This window comes from Nymphaea colorata, chromosome 6 (genome assembly GCF_008831285.2).
Source record: "Nymphaea colorata isolate Beijing-Zhang1983 chromosome 6, ASM883128v2, whole genome shotgun sequence".
NCBI classification, from domain to species: Eukaryota; Viridiplantae; Streptophyta; class Magnoliopsida; order Nymphaeales; family Nymphaeaceae; genus Nymphaea; species Nymphaea colorata.
In genome coordinates this window covers 13,730,935-13,740,295 of record NC_045143.1, presented here as the reverse complement: position 1 = coordinate 13,740,295, position 9,361 = coordinate 13,730,935, and the positions used below count along the sequence as shown (strand labels likewise).

Here is a 9,361-nt window from a genome sequence, read left to right as displayed (position 1 = left end):
TGGCAATCTCCACCGGTGATGATAAGCACTGGTACTGCATCAAACTATAGCGGTGACCATGATTACTGTGAAATGGAGGTATACCCCACTCTCTGGGAGCTATACCGGTGATGTTTTCACCGTTGTAACACTGGTGGTCCGCCTGCTGCTACTTAAAAGTGAGATTAGATTTGTTTGTTTAAATTTTGGATTGAGATAAGGTTTTGATTGTAATTAAAATCCGGTTTATGCTTTCTTATGTTTACATTTGATCATCCAATAGATCAAGCAACATGATTTGTTGAATGTGAGGTGATTGAACTAATTTCACTCTAGAAACCAATTTTGTGTTAACTATTTCAGGAACTCGTCTCTTTGATAAGTCTCATTAATTTGTGTCTTAGTCTCATATCTCCCAAAGAATAAATCCAATCAATGGGACATAATCATCAATTTGTAAATGATGAGGGGCAAAATTGGTAAAGCATAAAAAATAGGTTAAATAAGTGGGCTAAAGACCATGGCATGCTAACCCGAGGAATTTGCTTCAACATCTTTTTTTTTTGGTTTCTTATATCAGATATAAGATTTCCTTGGTGTTGTAGTTCTTTCTTGTCCTAGTTCCAATTCTCTAATTCATGATATCCCTTTTGATTATATTTTACTTTTTGTTTTGAAGTAAATCTTTCTTTTTGATTTGATTCCACCTTTGGATCTATAAAAAGATCGCTTGTTTGTTTCCATGAAAATCAAATAGAAGCAATTTGATTGGTATGATCTACAAATTAGTCTTATATTGATTGTAAAGTGACTCAAATTCTGAAAAGGACCAAGGGCCATAGTCAATATAGTACGATCTAACATTTGTTCATTCACCCTCATCCAATCAAAAAAGAACTCCTTTTGCTTTGTTTGTATTTCTTGATGAATTCTGATGTAAATAGAAATAATATATTTCTTATTGGTACCAGCCTTAATAGTTTTTTTTTTATTAATGAAAGTTCTTATATCCGTACTAGTCCTAATTTCAATATTGTTTCTAGGGCAAAAATTCGTGATTCTCAACTCAAAATATTTTCTATATAGATTTTGATCCATATCAATTGAACATTTATCTTCTAGGCATTCATTTATAGTTATAGCATAAAACAATTTGTATTTATGTGTGTTGTAATTAGAAATCTCTCCATTCCTATTTACTTACAACGGTGATCCATAAATATTGAAGTCTTTCACATCTTCATAAGCTTATTTTGACTGTATCTCAACTATGTTAACCATACTTGAACTATTAGATAATTATAGTTGATGATAACATCTCTGTTCTCATCATATTCCAGGACCGTACATGAGACCTTTGCATCATATAGCTCCTCTAAGGTATGCTTCAGTATTACGTCGGCACCAAGGAAAAAGGAAAGATGAATCAAAATGCCATAAGTGAACTAAACTAGTGGGATTCTATTCACGATAAGATAATAACAAATAAAAAGTGCACTTAATCAATCTCATCATTTAGGCCCCATTTGATGCACAGGAATTTCACTGTGCATCGAGGGAAACTGCAAGTTTTTGCACAATTTTCCCTTTTCAAATCAAATACAAGAAAAAATACCATGGATTATTAGATGGAGCATGGTAATTTTACCCCACAAAAAAGTCGAAGGTCTGACTTTTTATCATGGATTTGTTTCTATGGTAACTTTAACATTGCAAATTTCACTTTGACATCAAACAGGGCCTTATTCTTTTTGCTTAGTTTCTTGTTCGGGAATAACTTAACCCGATCTTTCCACAAGGTACAATATATTGTCAACCCATTTTTCCTTCTTGTTGTTCTCTTCTTTCTCAGAAGAACTATACTATATAATTAAAGGATTACTTCATTCCTAATAGTTATTTTTCAATCAGTGGATAGGAGCTATACTCTGGATCAGGATCATAGGGAAGTACTTTTTGACCATTTCACCAACTTTTAGCCCTCATTATGACTCCTTTTATGTAATGTAAAAATATCCATTTGGATACATTACATTAAATCCATTACTAATCCTTTGTGTAACTTGGTGTTCCTAACCGTCCACTCAGTTTTGGTTGATCCTCGATATGGTAATAAATAAAAGAGTAAAAATTCCATACAGTTGATCGTCTGCACCCGCTTCAAGGGTAAACAGCTTTTGCTGATTATGTTTAGCTCCACTTTACTCTCGTACATAGGTAATGAGACTCGATCTTGTTACTGCAAATTCATAAGCAGTTTTGTTTTACTCATCTAATTATGTGTGATGAACAAAAAAGAGTTCTTTCTATATATTCAATCAACTTCTTTCCTAGAAAAAGCAAAGAAAGAGGTAGGAGTTCATATTCCAATGAATCACACAGAGATATTGATAACACACATGGAGTTAATTGCATTTCATAACTTATAGATTGAGCAACAGTGTGTAAACCACCTGAAAAAAAAGGAATATTTATTATTTGATCCATATCCGGCATAAGAAGTCCGATAAGGGCAATACTTGAAATACCGATCCATAGAGAAACACCTGCACTGAGATTGGTTAGTGCAAGGTGATGGCCAAAGGGAATTAGTAGATAATTCAGTAGAATTGATATGACTGCTACGGATGGTCCAACACTAAATAAACAAATATATCCTTAAGATGAAAGAAGATCTTCTTTGAAAAGTAGTTTGACCCCATCCGCTAGTGCTTGAAGAATGCCCAAAGGACTGGCATACTCAAGACCAATTCGTCATTGTATCCTTGCGGGTATTTTTCTTTCTAGCCACACAGTTACTAATACCCCAATTGTGATTCCCAATATAAGAGTAAAAATAGGTACAAGTAACCATATGAACCCATGGACCTCTTTTGAGGATTCGATCTGAAAAAAGAATGGATAGTTTGTGCTTCTTCAATTATCAATTCAACAATCAACTTCTGCCATAATGATATCTATATTACCTAGTATTGTCATAAGATCAGCCAATTTTATCAGTTTAACTAGCTGAAGAAGAATTTGCAAATTGATGAAAGCGAGTGGACATATTTTCCATCTCCAAGGAAAAACACTATTATCTCCCATTAAAAAATACCTAATTCTCCCTTTAGGGCTTCTACTCTCACATAAAGTTATTGTTTTGACAATTCAAAACTGGGAGAAGGCTTTCATGGATGAATCCATATTCAAAGTCATTCAATTCCAAATCTTTTGTTCCAGCAAAGCATCAAAATTCTAGATTTTTATAAGGTCAAAATTCATTCTAGGGCTTGTTGAATAATTTTTATTGATTCCATCATTTTGCAAATTCTTACTAAATAACGAGCCAATGAGCCTCCTTTCCTTTGCCATTGGACTTCCCAATTGAAGTCATCAAAATTGATCATACAGATCAATTTTACAAAGGTCCCATTGTATTCCAGAAGATCGCAGCATTGGTCCCGATAAACCCCAATTTATGGCTTCCTCTTCCCCAATAAAAGCTACCCCTTCAACTCGTCCCAACAAGATGAGATTGCATATAATAAGTTTTTGATACTCAACAACTCCTATTAAAATATAATCATAGAAATTTAAATATTTTTCTATCTGGTAAATCAGCAGCTACCTCCCGATATGAAAATATTATGCATCATTTTCATACCTATGGCAGCTTCGAATAGATCATATAACAATTCCCTCTTTCTAAATATAGAAGAAAAGAGTCTGCACACTGATATCGACCATAAAAGCTCCAAGCAACAACAAATGCGAAGCTTTACAACTTGACTTTAGCATAATTACCCTAACATAGCTGGCTCTTTTAGGTACTTGAATATTTTCCAAATCTCAAGCGCATTAATAGTTATTGTCTTTGTGAACATAGTAGCTAAATAATCCCAACTTGTCATATAATGTAGATATTGTATAACTGTTTAGTTTTCCATAATCTTTTCTATTCCTCTATGTAAATAACCCAGTATGGAAAGTGAATTCTGTGGGTAAGAAATAGAATAGAAAGGTAAAGTCTAATTTATAAAATAACATTAACATTAAAAACCAAACTAGAAAGAAAAAAATAGAAATAATGGATAGATGATAACATTGTATCCAGCATGAATCTCCTAAATATAAATTTAGATTATTGAAGAAAACAAATAATATTTGTTAAGTTGACATGGAATTAATCTGGGACAGAAGGATTCAAACCTCAGGATTGTCTTCTTGTTTCTTGAGGGAGTACCAAGGAAAACCATCAAATTAATGGTAATCCCATAATTTTATTCATTTCAATTATTTCATAAAATCCTTTTTCTATCCCTCTCATATCCATATAAATGTAAAAAGACAATGAAATTCTTTGTAATTCTTTATCCTTACATCATCTCAAACCGTATATGAATAGTAGTGAATAGGTATGAATATAGCAAGAGAGTTTTGCTTATGATTCTCTAATTCAAGTTATCCCTTTTGATTAGATTATACTTTTTGTTTTGGATTAAATATTTCTTTTCTATGTGATTCCACCTTCGGATCTTTATAAAGAAGCAATTTGATTGGTATGATCTATGAATTAGTCTTACACTGATTGTAAAGTGGCACAAATTTGGGTAAGAACGCAGCGCATAGATTTGATATAGTATGTTGTCACCTTAAATTTTTTCAAGAGACAGTACTTAATTTATTTCGTACAGATTTCAGTGATTTCAATCATTTTTCCATTTGATAGTCGATTTGGATCTAATTCCGAACCTTGGGCCCAAGCTCAGCGTAAAATAGACATCTAGATCCATATCTAAATCTGAAAGTCGACTCTAGATCAAAATAGACTTCTAGATCTAGGAAGCGAAATCAAGTCCAAATTAGGAAAATAGATCCAGAAAGTGCTTTCTGGTCCAAATTTGATGCAAAACCAAAATTTTGGATCCAAATCAAGAATTTCAATATTTAGTTACCCTGTCTTCATTATTTTCAGTTTCAACATTAGGTAGTTCCTCTTCATCTTGTGTAGCCAATTCAGTCTCGGGATGTTTGCCCTTACGCGGTGCCATGGCTGAACTAAAAACTGCCTTCAAATGCTGAAAATGACTGCTGTAACCGAACTGAAAATGAAGTCCAAAGCTGTACCAATATCACCTTAGTTGAAATAAGATGCTGCCCACCACAATCAGCTCTGATACCAAACTGTTACGGCTGCTCCTTGTAGTGGCAAAAATAAAGCTGAAGACGCCGAATGACTACAACCGTATGTGCAAAGATCACGTGTGGCGGTAGATCCTATTGGCCAAATTAAGTCCTTACAAAAATTTTACCCTTGTTGAACACAACCCTAGCTAAAAATCCCCTTGGGTAGAGATACAAGAAGGGTGTTACCCCCAAATGTCGAGGTCTGGCCTACTACAAAATGTGGGTATAAGCTTTACAACTGTAACGAGTACAAGATTACACTAGCCTCACACACAAACCACACATTCACCATTCATACATCCATCCATCCCCTAGGCATGCAAACCATCACCAGCACCCTAGGTGGCCTCGTAGCTTGGGTTTGTGTCCTTAGGTCACTAGCTTCAGAGGTAACCCAACCAGCTACACGCCCGTAGACAAGGCTAGAATTAATGGCGAAGGCCCAAAATGCCCTGGTATTCAGCAAAGTCTCCTCTGGACAATTGTGAGCGCTCAGCTATACTTGAGTGTCCCGACTAGTCCTTGCCAACCAGAGGAAGACAAGTCATTGCTACAGCCGGTTAGAATAAAAAATATTGAGGAAGGGAATGCAATCGGTGACTTGGGGACGCCGAACACCCTTCCTTCCTCAGCTACAAGCCACCTCATGGCTGCTGTCTGCAGTGTTCCTCCTTGTTATTAGGTTGTGCCTAAATGGGGAAAACCAGCAAGGTTACTGTTCATACAGGGTGCGATGTGCAACCTCAAGTGTAGAGATCATCATCACCGTGCAACCATTTAACCCCGGTTGTTTGTAGTTTCCAAGGGGAGTTGTCATTGGAAGCGCCGACGAACGCCGCTTTTCCACGTGAATATTTCTACGATCAACACGAACTCAGCTCACAGGCAGGGAATGCTCTGCTTGGTCCCACGGCTCCCAGCTACTCTACTGTAGCAAGCTTCAAACAGAAAATGCACAGGTGATTGATTCTTCAACAAAAATACAAATACGAATCTTGAGTGGAGAAGCATCACCAAATAGCAAAAGGGACCTCAGGAGTGAATCGAGATGGGGTGAAGCAATCTTTGATTAACACCGAAGTACATGCGCTGCATAGGGCAGCTTACACTCCAGCTTCTCCTCCTCAGCAACACATTGGGACAGAATATCACCAATGCAAGAACAACATCAAATCAAGAAGGAAATACAAAATGAAATGCACCAAGTCAAGGATAATCAGATTATCAAGAATACCCAAATTGTCAAGCAGATTTGGGAGTCAAGCGAAGTTCTCCTTCGCAGGGTTGTTTGGCGATGCACAGGAGAGAGCAACGTTCAAAAATTCACCAAGATTCGTCCATAGCTCCGATCGACCTGAAATTGGGTCTGTAACTAGCCAAGATACTAAGGATGGGGCACTCCAAAGATGAGCCCCAACAGAGATCTCAAGAAAAATCATGTTAAGTTGTTGTCAGGTACAAAAATGTTGTCTCGCAGCGCACAGGAGCTCTCTGGTGTTCACAGGGTATAACCGCACTCGAAAATTCATATAAAATCAACCGCTGCTCCGTTTGCTCTAAAATTTGGACAGCATATAGAGGGCACTACAAGAAGTAGACACACCAATTTTTACACTAATCCGAGCTCTCTACATTGATCGCGTCTAGAAATGGTGGTCCAGGAAGTCGCAGGCCTGTTCAGGAAGAAGAGGAGAGTCCTCCAATGCGATAACAGGTTTCCTCCAACAAGAATTAAAGGTTTACCCCAAATCGGTCTCAGAAGTGTAAATCAACGGATTAGAATACTAAATAGGAGTAAGAGGAGTTAGATTTGGGCACCGTTTTGGTTCGGAATCGTCTTTGGGGCTGAGGAATGAAGATTCGTCGGATTGGTGGCAAAATGTTCTACAATGCCACCAGTTATCGCAAGATTCCACCCGGAAGCTATATCTCGCTCGATTCTCCATGGATTTTGCTCAAACTTGGTTCTGAATCTCTGTTAAGATGTTGTAAAGACGACCACGAAGTCAGTTTGCACAAAAGCCCTCCCAATCTCTTCAGATTTGCATCTGATCAAGGAGGTATTGGCGAAAAAATAGGAAAAACGTTGGAGCTCGTTCTTTCGATGGGTACTCAACTCAAACCACTCCCGATCATCACGAATCTCACCCAGAAGAAGACAGAATATGATCAAGGAATCACAATGGACTCAAACTCCTTGGCTAAACTCCTGTGGGATCAACTGGAACCAGTGTTAGACAGTCTACCCGAATGTTGCCTGAATGCGCTGATCTTGGTCTGATCTTCATGATCGTCTAGTCTTTCGATCAGTGAAATGCTGGATGAACAACCAGTGCTTTAGACCAGAACAAGCTTGAATGCACACATATGATCCTTCCGTTGAAGACAAAGATCGGAACGAAGAACCTCCAAAGGATAGTATCGGTGGAGAGATCGACACTAACCTTTAATGCTGGAGATCCCTGGATGTCCGCTACAGGGATGGAGATCGACACCAACCGAATGGCAGCGATCGGTCTCTGCATGCCCAATGCCAAGCCACGCCTCTCGGTTCTCCTGTGGCTGAAGAACCCACACATTAGCTTGAACTTCACCATTGGAAATGGGGAAGGAATCGCTGCTTGGTTCTCGGCAACACCCTCCGGCAATGTTGCGCAAGGCACCAATCAATACACCTAGCCAAATGTCGTCGAAAGCTGACCTTCGTTGAGGTTTTGGACAATGGTGCTACAGTGCCGCCATTGGAGGAGCTCTTTGCGGGAGAAGGAAGCTCACAGACATTCAAACTATACAGATCCCAAGAAACTACATTAAGACATAAGATTATGGTAACATCACTTTCCTTTTATAGGAAAAGCGTCCCAGTTCAAGCCGGCGTCTCATCTCGAGACGATACAGAAACTAAGTCAAAACAAAACAGTCTTTGTACAAGGACAGAACCGACCGAGTCGGGCCATTTTATTGTGCACTTTGACCGAGTCTACCTCCGGTCGCTGCTACACGCATGAGTCCTTGGCTCGCCTAAGTTTCCCCCTCACTAACTGCCCTAGCTGCTGCCCCAAACTGAACTACGTTGACCACTGACCCGTTGACTGGTTGACCGTTGACCAGACCCACACCTAGACCTGGGTCTGACCAACCTGAGCTCTGCTCGAACCTGATCTTCTCTCCTACACCTGCCTCGGAATCCATCTCACTTGATTGGATTGACTGGACTGCCTAGTTCAGACTGAAACTGGTCTGAGTGACAGGAGTAACCTCCCTAGCCTCAGAAGCTGCCACTGAATGCTGCCCCAAGGAATGGATAACCTCACAGTAAAATCCCTCGGCACTCTGAACCTCATCGGCCGCTACTCCCTCACTGCGCGCTGTGTCATCGCCCGCTCGGCCGCCTGTGGCCCTGTCCTACTTTTACTCGCTCGGCCTGTCGGCTAGTGCTGCTGCTGCCGCGTGCGCTGCGTCGGTGTGAGCTGCTGGCACGCGCGTGTTAACCTCACATCGCCCGTGACCCGGGGTCTCATATGCACCATAAGGTTCAGCCTTCCGCGCGTTAGCCTCACTTCCTCCTGAACATGTGTGTCCCGACCCTGCCAATGCTGCTGATGCTGCGTCCTTAGCACTCGGCCCGCCGCCAACCTCTGCCATGATCTCGGCCAGGCGTGCTGTGCTGCTCTCTGCCTTGTCTGCGTGCGACCCTCGCACGCTCCATGGATGCTGCTCACCCATGGCTGCGCCTGCTGCGGCCATCGGCTGTCAGTCCTCGTCTATGTGCCCGACCTCGATAGCACTGCCAACTGCCCTCGGCTGACTCCTAGGCGGACCTGTAACAGGCTCCATGCCGTGACGAAGCTACATGTGATTTGGTGTGACATGCACTTTTACATTGCTTTCTTCAAATATTTGACTATATATATATATATATATATTGTGTGTGTGTTGGTGCCCTTCAAGCATGGAAGTTTTGGATTGTTGACCCTCCATTCAAAATTTCTGGCTCCATGTGGTCTCCCCATCAGCTCGTGCAGCAAGGGCCAATGGATATAATCCATTAAGCAGAGGAAGAAGTAAGCTGTTAGTCGAACCACCTACTTGAGTTTTTTTTTTTTTTACTTATCTTTTTCTTTTCTTCAGTGTGCCTCCTATTCTTTCTTGAAAAAAGGTATTACACATGGCATTGGCAGTTTGAGAAAAAAAAGCACTTGCCAAGACCATC

General features: G+C 39.9%; 1 pseudogene; it reads right to left on the bottom strand.

Annotated features, from left to right (window-relative positions):
• Window positions 1-2,907: 2,907 nt before the first annotated feature.
• On the bottom strand, window positions 2,908-8,895 carry LOC126410181 (NAD(P)H-quinone oxidoreductase subunit H, chloroplastic-like; annotated as a pseudogene).
• Between the last annotated feature and the right edge of the window lie 466 nt (window positions 8,896-9,361).